Source organism: Dromiciops gliroides, chromosome 4 (assembly GCF_019393635.1).
Source record: "Dromiciops gliroides isolate mDroGli1 chromosome 4, mDroGli1.pri, whole genome shotgun sequence".
In the NCBI taxonomy this organism is placed as follows: domain Eukaryota; kingdom Metazoa; phylum Chordata; class Mammalia; order Microbiotheria; family Microbiotheriidae; genus Dromiciops; species Dromiciops gliroides.
Window position 1 is genome coordinate 211,031,102 of NC_057864.1, and position 13,221 is coordinate 211,044,322.

Here is a 13,221-nt window from a genome sequence, read left to right on the forward strand (position 1 = left end):
ACAGTGAATCCTATGACTTTCCATTATATTACCTCCTACATCTCCTTAGGGCAGTCAAGGGCCCAAGACTAGCATCTGTTTCAGTCACCAAGAAGGGTGAAAAGGGGATTCTTCTTTTAGAAAAACCAATGATTATCAAAGAACTCCATTACATAAGAAGAAATGGTCGATAAATGATGTGGAAATTTATGAGGTAAACATAAATTTTTATGCAACTGAAAATTAAGATGGATACTCATACAGAGTAATATGATTATAAAGCTTGACTAAAAGTTTGACTTTATAATTATAGGTTTCCTTCAATACTATAGTCAATTTCTGGCTGCTAACCTTATCTTCTGTCAAAGGTTAACATAGGCTACCTTTTCATTAAATGTTATACTGAGTAAGAAATAACATAAGTAGAACACAGAGAATCATGGGGAAAATTACAGGAACTGACACAAAAAGAGAAGTAGAACGGGGGAGGAGGGGAAACACAACAACATACATATATTAAAAGTACAAAAAGCCAAAACTAAATACTATGTAATTACAATAATGAGCAGACCAGCTCTGCCCTGAAGAAAAGATAAGAGGCATGGGAACATGAGTATAAAACATTTTATAAACTGTTAGCTAATATGTTGTTAGTTTTGCTGAATTAGTTTCTTTCCATTCTAATTTTATTCCTGCTACAAGGAATGGTTCTCCAAGTAAGGGAGTAGAAGAGATATAATTGGAAATAAAGATATTTTTAAAAATTGATATACTTACTAGCTGTGTGACCCTGGAAAAGTAACTTAGCCATCATTGTTCCACAAATAAAAATTTATATATATATATATGAAAAATTAAAAGAAAAAATGTTATAAGACCTTACAATCTATAGAAATATAGTATTTTCAAAGCACTTTGAGAAACTAAAAAGCAACCTAAAAAGATTTGTTCAGATATTTTATCCTTCAAAAAGAAGGCTGTGATAGAAAAGGAGAGAAAAGCTATGTATAGTCTGATTAGTGCAGAATTCAAAGGGTTCAGAGAAAGGAGATAAGGGCCATTGGATCTGATATTTTGAAGGGTGGAGTCATCTCAAAAAGGATAAGAACCACACAAAAATGAAATTTTGAAAACATTATGAAATGAAATTTTGAAAGATTATTCAAATAAAGTAGAAAAGGGGAGGATACTAAGGTGACTATAGAAAAATCTAAACAACTCAGATTTTTGAAATATGTAGAAAAAGAAAATGAGCAAATAACTAAGGATGAATAGTGAAGAGTAGCACAGTACTATAAAAATAATATCAGGTAGGCTAAAGCCAAGGAGCATACTAGTGATGGCAACAAAAAGGGGTTCTTATGCTAAGTTAGGAGTAAGAAGAGCTTCAGAGAAAAGATTGAAGAGCTATTCAGGATGGACAGAATGAAGGTTGTGGATAATGATGAAAAAAGTAAATTATTAAACTCTTATTTTTCTACTATATTCCTTTTCAAGAAGAATGACTTTTGGTGAGGCAACTAGGTGGCCCAGTGGTAAAGCACTGGCCCTGGATTCAGGAGGACCTGCATTCAAATTCAGCCTCAGACACTTGACACTTACTATCTGTGTGACCCCTGGACAAGTCACTTAACCCTCACTGCCCCACCCCCCCCAAAAAAAAGACTTTTGGCAAGAACAGAAATAGCTAATAAAAGGAGGGGAAATATTGGCTGCCCTTAATGCATTCGGCCTACTGACACTAGGAGATGTAGTTACTGAGCCAGTATAAGTGACTTATAAAAAATCTTAAAAATTAGGAGAGGTACCAAAGAACTAAATGTACTCATTTAAAAAAAAATGAAGAAGGAAGGAGGGAGGAGGAGGGGGGGGGAGGGGGGGGAGGAGGAGGGGGGGAGGAGGGGGGAGGAGGAGGGGGGGAGGAGGGGGGGAGGAGGAAAGTCTGAAAACCTTGGGCTAGAACTTTCCTCACAAAATTCTAGAACATACTCCTGAACATGGCACAGTGAACAAACAGAACTGGTTTAGGGATAAGAGGATGTAGGTTCAAATGTAACACCTGATATGTATTATTTGTTTGATTCTAAACAAGCCACTAACATTTCCTAGACTTCACTGGCTTCATTTATAAAAAGGTACTGGATCATATGACTTCTGAGATGCCTTCCAGCTCTAAATCTCTAATCCTACTAAAAGGGATGGTGTGTGAAGCAATGATCACTGAAAGCCAGCAGAATATTATTTAAAGTACTTTATGCCAGGCTAACTATTTCCCTTTTTAATAGACTAGGAGAAAAGAGGAATGATAAAGAAACAGTATGCATAGATTTCAACAAAGCATTTGAAAAAAGTGTCCCATGTTAGTTTTGTGAACAACACAGAGAAATATAGGCAAGACGACAGTAAACTTAAGTGAATTCAGATATGGCCCAACAAGCAATTCCAAAGAATTCTTGGGTTAAAGCCAACATGAAAGCCAACTTTGCTTCTAGTAGAGTGTCTCAGGAACAGCACTAGCTGGGTATTTGCTACTCAGCATGTTTCTTCTGTAACGATTGGAATAACGCCACCTGCTGGATACTAACTGTAGAAGAGTTCTGCCCATGAAGCGAAGGTCTTTGAGGGCAAGACCAGGAGTCTTGTCTTTGGTATCAGGATGTGACGCGGACTAGTGGGAGGAGGAAGGAAGAGACCGGCGCTCAGTCTGGGGCTCTTTCCTGAGGACGCTGGCGGAGAAGGGAGCTAGAAATGTGCTCTCCCTTTAATAGATAGGAATCTAGGCCTTTCTTTCTCTTTACCAAATTCTTATTCTCCTTAATAAATGCTTAAAAGCCTAACTCTTGCTAAAGCTTATAATTTATTGGCGACCACTCATTAAATAGTTTAGACAGTTTAGCTAGAATTTTAGCCTTAACACTTCAGTAACTATGATGGAACCCAAAAAAGTATACTGGTCAAATCCATATATGATATAAGGCTAGGAAGAATAATAGTTAATATACTAGATGAAAGAAATTGGATTAGAATGAGGAGTTATTCAACAACAAAAATTAATTTCACAAATACTAGATGGAGGAGAAACGGTTAAACAAAAGTTGCTGTGGTAAATGTCTGGGGATTTTGTTGTATCACGTATATTGTGGCTATTTTTCAGTCTTTCAACAGTCCTGTGACCTGTTCATTGAAAGAATGAATTAAAAAACATTTACTAAGCACTTACTATAATATAGACTACTGTGTTAAACTTAAATCTAATTTTCAAAAAATTAAGAGAGATGAGAGACTAAAGAATATGGGTGAGTATTTGGTGATGTCCTCTAAAATCCATTTTTTGAAGAGTAATATCATCAGGGGCAGCTAGGTGGCGCAGTGGATAGAGCACCAGCCCTGGATTCAGGAGGACCTGAGTTCAAATCCAACCTCAGACACTTGACTCTAGCTGTGTGACCCTGGGCAAGTCATTTAACCCCAATTGCCTCGCAAAAAAAAAAAGAAAAAGTAATATCATCTATGGTTTGTTTTCCCATTCTTTTCATATCATTTTCCATAGGATATTTAATAATTTCTCATTACATTTAAGAATACCTCCATTGTATATTTGGAATGATCCAGCCCCTACTTCCCAACTTCATTTTTTCAGGAGCCACATTTACTTCCTTCCCCCCTCACTGGGAGCCCAATTGGGACACAATATCCCAAGAAAATTCACATATGAAACTGCAAGGAAGACAATAAACAGAAGGAAAATAGAAATGATCTGTCAGCATTTTTATTACATTCTTATTTCCTAGAAATCACAGTGGTCCAAATGTGATGGTTCCACTGTCACTGATGAAATATATAACAATAAATAATAATAATAATGCTGAAAAACCTATTCCATTTTCCTTTTCTTGGGTTATGTCTTAATTAGTTCTCACCCTAAGTGGTCTGTAAATCATTTTTAGTTCTATTGCTTTTAAGAGATATTGTATTGTTTATAATCTGCAATTCCTCCCTGTAGTATATTATAAATGATTATTTCAAACTGGTACTTCTCTTAGCTGCCATTTCTTTCCACTTGGCAAGGGAATTAAAGCCTTTTGCTGGCTAAGGTAATTTCTGGCTCTTCTGCCTTCTTATTGCAAACACTCAAATAAGTTAAATTTTTGCCAGACATAGTGATAAGCAAGGTTAAACAAAAGAAGTACTTGAAAAGTCAGGAAGACTGGCTGAATCATTCCAAGTCACTGATGGATTAATTGAATAGGTCAGATTAAAGCCATTACAATTTTGTATAACATCATCTTCTCATTTTTATCTTTATTTATAACTGGATACTGCTTTTGACCTGTGTTCTAACTAGTAGATGGTCTGACTGCACATAAAAGCTGATTCTGAAATTTTTCCTGTGCTGGTGAACAGTTATTTGATAATACTCAAATGTGACTTTTTTGTTTGTTCCTCACTGAGTCATATTTTCTAACATACATACACCATGCTCTCCTGTAGAAATGAATTCACATTGAATTCATCAAATATATACATTGGCTTATTTTAGAAGATCTTGACATGATAAATTTCACTCTCTTTTTTCTTTGCAAAAGATGTTATCACATAACCTATGGCCATCTTCATAGTGGTATTTATACTTATGTTTATTTTGATCACCGCAAGATGAGATGACAAAATATCCCCAAAATGGTGTTTCTTATTTCCTTTGGGTATATAATGAAACAACCTCCACAAACTTTTTGTTTGCAACATCAGTGAGAACCAGTGAGCAATCCTTGTACTCAGCTACAAGTTCATTTTGTCTTCTTTTTTCATTCAATATAAGAATAATGATATTGACACAACTTTGTTCTTCCAACAGTACATCAACTGGCATAATCTCACATTTCATTTCAAGTACAGTTAAGTTAATATTTATAAAAGTCTAAAAATTTGTGATTCTTAGTATTATCTAACCACTTTTTAAGACCATCATTACAGGAGCAGAAGAGAGACACACAGGACTGATGGACATTTTTTATTCTTATTTATTATTCATGGATTGCTAGAGCCAAAGACTTCATCACCAATGGTTTGATATAAGTAAAATAACATATCAAGGAATAATTTTCTGGCTGGCAGCTCAGATTTGCATACAGTCTTTTATTACACAAACTTGGCAGTTTGGGCAATATTCTTGGCTGCAATTAGATGGCATAGTGTTCAGAATGAGATGTAACCGTTTTCTGACCTGGTCAAATAACAACTCAAATACGGCATTTAGTTTTCAGTACCATGTCTTAGGAAGAACAAAAGTGTTGCTGACCCAGGATGATAAGAGTTCTAGAGACTCTGTATCACCTGGTTTAAACAAAACTTTGAATGCAAGCAAAAGAGCCAACATAAGATCAAGGTAAGACATTAGAAGGTCAGAAGGAGAAATCTGTGACACCATTATGGGGGCCAGCCCAGAGTCCATGTTACAAACCAGAAAAGGAGTGTCTACACCTCTCCCTAAATCACATTACCTTGGAAGCACCAAAAATTTCCAAATTCCCAGAAAAATCTCTGAAAACAGCAATAGGAAAAAAAAAAAAAACCTGAAGTTTGGGATAGTCCTCCTCAACCCCTTCCCAGGGAAGAGAAGCCAATTTTTAACATAAAGTTAAAAGAAAAAAAAAAAAGGCTGGAAAAGTAAGGGAAAAAAAAAAACCCTGAACATAAAAAGCTACTATAATGACAGGGAAGATCAGAGAAAGGCAATGATGTTAAAATAGCTATAAGCAATGCCTCAAAGGAAAACAATGTGAATTGGACACAAGACTATCAAGAATTTCTGGGGGAAAAAAACCTTAAAATTTATTCTAAACATCAAATAAGAGTGATAGAGAAAAAATTAGAAAAATAAATAAGTGATGCAAAAAATTTATAAAAAGGGGGCAGCTAGGTGGCACAGTGTATAAAGCACCGGCCTTGGATTCAGGAGGACCTGAGTTCAAATCCAGCCTCAGACACTTGACACTTAACTAGCTGTGTGACCCTGGACAAGTTACTTAACCCTCATTGCCCTGCAAAAAACAAAAACAAAAAACAAAAAACAACCAAAAAAAACCTTATAAGAAGGCAATTAACATCTTGGTAAAAGAAGCACAAAAAAACTGGAAAAAAAAATAACACCTTGAAAAATAGAATTGGCTAAATAGAAAATAAGTGCAGCATTTGATCAATGAAAAAGAAGCAGAACTGGACAACTGGAGAAGAGATACAAAAGATCCCTAAAAAAATAATTCTTTAAAAATTAGAATTGGGCAAGTAGAAGCTAATGACTCCATGAGACATCAAGAAACATTAAAAAAGTCAAATAATATTTTTCCAAAAGGAGAAAATATAAAATGTCTCACCAGAAAAATAACTAACCTGGAAAATATATCAAGAAAAAGTTTAAGAATTTTTGTGCTGCTTTAAAGTCATAATCAAAGAAAAATCCTAAACATTATATCTTAAGAAATTATAAAGGAAAGTTGCCCAAACATGTTAGGAGCAGAGGGTAAAATGAAAATTGAAAGAATCCACCAATCTCTTCCTAAAAGAGATCCCCAAATGAAAACTCCCAAGAATATGATATTCATATTCCAGAGCTCCCAGGCCAAAGAGAAAATATGTCAAGAAGCCAGATTCAAATACTTTAGAGTCACAGTCAGGATCACACAAGATTTAGTAAGTGTTGTTGTTCACCCTTTCTTTTGAAAAGAATCAATGATATCATAAGGCGATGTATTAGTTGCATGTCAATTAGATTTAAGTGAGACAGACAGAGTTTCACAAAGTCTTCAGCCTCACTTTCTTTTTCAGAGTCATCAAAGTCCAGTGGCAAAACAAAAATCAAGATGACAGGCAAAGGCCTGGGATGCAGTAGATGACCTTGGCACCTTCAATGCCTGACCCAAGCTTTAAGCACAATGCCTGATTCAGCCAACTTCATGGCTGTCAGAACAAACTTATTTGTCCTTTCAAACAGGGAGAGCCTTCAAATGCTTAGGGTAGAAAACACCCTAAGTAACTAAGAGGTTTGACCTGTTAATTAGCCTCAACCTGGTTTAGCTCATTTCCTAAGATGATTTTATTGTGGTGTGTGGCTGCTGCACATACTACAACTTCTTGGAGCCACAGGGGAAAGTTGATATATAAACATCAAAGGTGGATGAGCAGCCCTGAAAAGGGCTCAGCAAGCCCTCATAGCAGAGGTGTTAGTCCTCCCACATTAAAGGAGTGTAGGGCTTTGAATATGATATACTGGAAGGCAAAGGAGTTAGGATTACAACCAAGAATCACCTAACCAGAAAAAGTGAATATAATCCTTCAGGGGAAAACACACATTTTAAGAAACAGAAGACTCAAGCATTCCTGATTGACCACAGCTGAATTTAAAAAATATTACTTTCAAATATAAGATGCAAGAATAACATTAAAGAGAAACATGAAAGAGAAAGCATAAGAGACAATAAGATTAAAGTTTATTTTCTTATATGAGAAAATGATACATATAACTTTTAAGAACTTTATTATTATTAGGGCGGTTAAAAGTACTGTATAGACAAAGGGCATGGGAATGGGTCAATCATTTTGGAATGATCGCTTCTTCGCCTTTTGGCCAAGATCAAGTATAGTATCTGTTCTCATCAGTTTAATTATGTTGGGATGATCTTTTTAAAAGTGGATGGGTAGGGGCGGCTAGGTGGCGCAGTGGATAAAGCACCGGCCCTGGATTCAGGAATTCCTGAGTTCAAATCCGGCCTCAGACACTTGACACTTACTAGCTGTGTGACCTTGGGCAAGTCACTTAAGCCCCATTGCCCTAAAAAAAAAAAAGTGGATGGGTAAGAAAGAAAGATGTACAAGGAGATGGGGGAAGGGAGAGGAAGAATGGGGAAAATTATCCCACATAAAAGAGATACACAAGGAAGAGCTTTTTCAGTGAAAAGGAAAGGGAAAGCAATGTTTAAACCCCATTTTCATCTGAATTGGTTCAAAGAGGGAAGAATATATACACATACACATACACACACACACACAATATTGGAGATTGAAATCTATCTTATGCAATAGGGAATCAGATAAGAGGAGGGTGGGGAATATGAAAGAGAAGGTGAATTAAGGGAGGCAGTGGTCTGAAGCAAAACAAACTTTTGAGGAGGGAAAGGGGAAAGGAGAGAGGATAAAGAGGGGAAAAAAGGATGTAGGGAAATGTACATTTAGTAAACCTAACTATGACTGCAAATGGAATTGATTCCATAACAAAATGGATTAGAAATTAGAACCAAACAATATATCTTACAAGAAATACACTTGAAATAAAGAAATACACAAAGTTTAAAAAAAGGGGGCTAAAGAATAATCTATTAAGCTTCAACTCAGGTTAAAAAGGAAGGGGTGGCAATCAGCATCTCAGACAAAGCCCTTAGTCACAGCATCTGTTTCCACTAAGAAAGGGCAGACTCAGGTCAAGCCCTTTAAATACCAAAGAGGTAATGAAGAGGTTTCAGTTTGATCCTTACCACTACCCACAACTATCACTAAGAACAGTTGAGCTCACTGACTATCTGGTCTCAGCCCCAGGTCAGTATTAGTTCCCTGCTTGCTGGATGACTGCCTCCTTTCCAATGAGAATCTTCAAACACTTGTTGGATATCCAACAAAACATCTAGGAAGTAGTAGCCCTGGTATCAATGAGATCTCTAGAAGATCATGAACAAGCGAATGGAAATGCAGGACTGGAACTCAGAAAGTAGAGAAATAGAAATTTAGAAATCAGTTTAATAGGGATGATAATTGAAGCCACAGGACTTGACCAAAAGAGATATTATGTCATAGAGAAAAGTCGGATACTGAGGAAAAAGGCCTTGGGAGAATGTTCATACTTAGGCAATGGGAAGGGAAAATAGAAAAGGAGATTGAAATGGTGTAAACAAAGAGATAGATCTAGTTCTTCTATGTACTACCACAGAAACCAGGAGAGGCAAAGAAGAAAAGAGGACTAGTTAACAGTGTAAAATGGAGCAGAAAGGTCAAGAATAAGAAGTGAGAAACATCCATTGGATTGACAACTAAGAGATTATTATTGGCCACAGACAAAACAAAGAAACCCTAATCCCCGGCCACCAGGCCCGCCCCGCCCCGCCCCGCCCCCCCCTTTAAAAAGTACTTTTAAGAGCTACTTTATGAAAATCTAACACAAATTAAGAATACATAATACCCATTATGCCTACAATTACAAAAGTGCAGAGCTCCAAAATTGCAATATAATTCATTGCCAAAGTTTTAAGAGACAAAGGTTCAACTCTGTTCATCACTGAGCTCCAACTACCACTCCAGCCCCATTCCAACAGGCCCTCCTAAAAATGAGAAGAAACAGTTGCCCCCCACAGGTTCCAGCCCCACTGCCCTCCTCCCCAGTGCCAAGCACTCAGGAGGAAAGAACAGATCTAAGCTGACACAGCCTCCTGTACAACACTCTTCAGGATATTGTGAGCTTCATTATTCATCTGTCACCTACTATATACCATGAGTCTCTCCTGTTTCTCTCCTTATGCCTGTACTAATCAAATACTAGTCATTTACAAGAATCTATCCCCCTTACCTAATATCCCTTTCTCACACTAATTCTGCTCACCCCCATTCCTTTGCTCTTTGTTAATTCCTTCATTCTGGATATCTTGGTCTCATATTTATTCCATTTATTAACCCTGACTGAGACCTGACGTGACTTTGACAACACGTCCTGGTTATCCTCTCCAGGACTGATTGTACCTTCTCTTGAAGCATTCTTCTCATCTCATACAAACCCATCCCGCAGGAGTCAAAATACTCCTTACTCCCCATTATCACTTCCAAACTTTCCCTTAGAGAAGCATCTCTAACTCAGGAACTATTCTTACTTTGAAGTACATTCAATCAAAATTTTCTACCCAATCCAAATTATGATGGGTATATTATATGACTGCACAAATCATCCTCTCTCCTTTCCCAAGAAGTTCAGCACTGGTTCAATATCTTCCTCACCTTCTCAAATCCTACCCTTATTCAAAGGGACTTTAATATTCATATAAATATACCCTAAAAATCCCTACTCACCTAAATCCTCAGCCTCCTTTTATTTATTTTTTGGGGGTGAGGCAATGGGGGTTAAGTGACTTGCCCAGGGTCATACAGACAGTAAGTGTCAAGGGTCTGAGGCCGGATTTGAACTCAGGTCCTCCTGAATCCAGGGCCAGTGCTTTATCCACTGTGCCACCTAGCTGCCCCTCAGCCTCCTTTTAAATACAGTGGCCTATACCTTCACTCCACCTCAGTCACAAATATGAAAGATAGCAGTGAATTGGTTCAAAAATTCTAGAACCCAACTCAGAACTGTACTCAAAAAGTTACTGACATTTTACATATCATTTGATATAGCATTACTATTAGAAAAATACCACAAGAAAATTAAGGACACAGAGAAAAGATCTATATGTACAAGAATATTTATAGCATCACTTTTTGTTGTAATAATGAACTGGAAACAAAATAAGAGCAACGGGGGAATAGCTGAATAAATTATGTTATTACTGGTTATATAACCCTCAGCAAATCACTTAATCCCTCAATGCTCTAGGTAAGTTTTTTGTTTTTTGAAACCGTCTCCCCATCTCACCCAAGCTTGATGTCCAGCCATCACTGAAGGGCTGAATCAGTACTACTGATCACAGCACAGAGGCTTTGATATGCTCCACTTCTGGCAGGTCAGTTCCTCCTTCCTAAGGCAGCCTGGCACTCCTCCCCCCTACCCTCATCAGAGGCTCAGTAATATTGGTGCCAAAATTAGTGGAAACAGCTTTATTCCTACTGTGGCACAGAACTCCTGAGTTCAAACAATCCACCAGCCTCAACCTCCCAGTGGTAGGAATTGCAGACATGCATAACTATGCCCAGACTCTAGGTAACTCTTTAAGACTATAATTTGCAAAGAGGAACTGACCTGCATTGGTAGAAGGAGCTTCCTAATCAGAGAAGTTTCTATCAATGAATTCACAGGTCTAGTTCCTATCCCTAGTCTCCTCCCCCTAATATGAAATGAAACAGAATGGAAAGAGAACCAGGAGATTCAATTTAGGCAAATACAAATGAATATTCATTTGCACCCTTGTCTTTTCAAATTCTCAAAATTCCTATCTTCCTTCAAGGTTCAGTTCAAGTGTTACCTTCTCTGCAAAGTCTTCCCTTATACCCTCAGTGTTAGATCTATATCACGTTATATGATTTCTCCCTTGTCCCCTGTGTAATGTTTTAACCCCTTCAGGATGTAAGTTCCTTGAGGGCAGGGACCTTTTTATCTTTTATTTTTCTATCCCCATAAGATACAACACACTTCCTAGAACAAACGAATACACAAGCATCTTTGGGAACTCTAAATACCAATAGTAAATCAATCTATCTCTGACCTTGGAGACAGGTCTTAGGGAAGTTCCCTAAGGAACACAGAGTTTAAGTAACTTGCCCAAGGAGTAATGAAAGGTAAGACTGAAAAGATACATCAGACCAGATTATGAAGGCCATAAAATGCCATGCAGTAAATTAACTATAATGAAATGACAGCACTAAAGAGAGGAAAAAATGTGAAAAGAAAAGAGGGCCATGGAAGAAAAATCTGGAAAAAGAATTAGCAGCTTGAAAAAAAGAGGTATAAAACTGTACCCAGGAAAAAAAGCTCACCGAAAATAAGAACTGACCAAATAGAAGTTAATGATTCCATGAAATAAGAAGAAATATTAAAAATCAGAATAGAAGAAAATATAAGTTATCACACAGCAAAAACAATTGATGTGGAAAACAGACTGAAGAGTCATAATTTAAGAATCACTGGACTACCTGAAAGCCACAACAACAAAAAAAGGACCTAGATATCATATAGGTTTACATTCAAGAATTACTTACCTAGAAAAACTAAATATAATCCTAAAGGGCATGTCAGGGAGAGGGGGGAGAATGGACTTAAAGGTCCATCAAAAAGAAGACTTCCAAATATTTCTGATGAAAAGACCAAGATACACAGAAATTTTGAAATGAAAACATAAGCATCAAGAGAAACTAAAAATAAAACATAAATGAACTATCATATGGAATTAAAAAAGAACAAACTGCTTACATTCCTATTTGGGGAGATCAAAAGAATAAGAAATAGATTATTCCATAGTCCAAGATCAAAATAAGAAACCAAATGAGTCATAAATGAACTACCAAACATGGAAAACTCTGGAATAGAATGATTTATAAGTGAATACTATCAAATGTTTAAAGAATAATTTTCTCTAACATTACATAAACTCTTTGTAAAAATTTTTTTAAAAGTCAAGCCAGCAAGTAATCTTTAAGCATTTATCAGGTGTTAGGAACTGTATAAATGTTGTGGATATAAATAAAGACAAAAACATAGTCCCTGCTCTAAAGATCTAAAGCTCTTAAACTATGGGTCACGACTCCATATGGGGTCACATAAATGAATGGGGGGTGGGGGGGTCACAAAAAATTTGGTAACAGTAAAAGGTTATGTATACCAATTTCATATACCTACAAACCTGGGGTTGAGTAAAAATTTCTCAGGTGAAAAGGAGTTGCAAGTGGAAAGTTTAAGAAGCCCTGCTCTAAAGTACTTCATAGAATAATGAGGGAAACAAAAAAATAAATAAAATTACACATAAAAAATACATACAGGGTAAATGAAAGGTCATTTCAGAGGGCAGGGACTGTCAGTGGGGAACCTAGAATGGTCTGATGAAGAATACTGGTTTCAAGCTTAATCTTTAAGGAAGCCATAAAGTGAGAATAAGGATGGAATATCATATGAGGAAGAGTAAGTAGGCCAGCATATTATGTGCAGGACAGACTGTGAGGGAACAAGCATTTATTAGGCACCATTTATATGTCAGACACCATGCAAAATGCTTTATACGTATTATCTCATTTGATTCACAGAACAACCATGGAAGATAATTGCTATTATTATCTCCCTTTTGAAGTTGAGGAAACTGATTGTAAGAAGCCTAAAAAGGGCTTATAGCCAGTGCTTAGCAAAATTCCTGATGTGAAGCTAACACCTCATAAGTACTTACAGACTTGACAAGACTTAGAAAAGAGCTTTAAATGCTAAACAGAAGACATTTGGTCCTGAAATTAACAGAGAACCACTAGAGTTTACTGAATAGGGAGGTGACATTGCCAAACCAGGTTGTAAAC

General features: G+C 36.7%; 1 protein-coding gene and 1 pseudogene across 1 annotated transcript in view; one reads left to right on the top strand and one right to left on the bottom strand.

Annotated features, from left to right (window-relative positions):
* HELZ (helicase with zinc finger) overlaps positions 1-13,221 on the bottom strand; it is a 272,879-nt gene that overhangs the window by 123,137 nt on the left and 136,521 nt on the right.
* Positions 7,584-7,676, top strand: LOC122727155 (annotated as a pseudogene).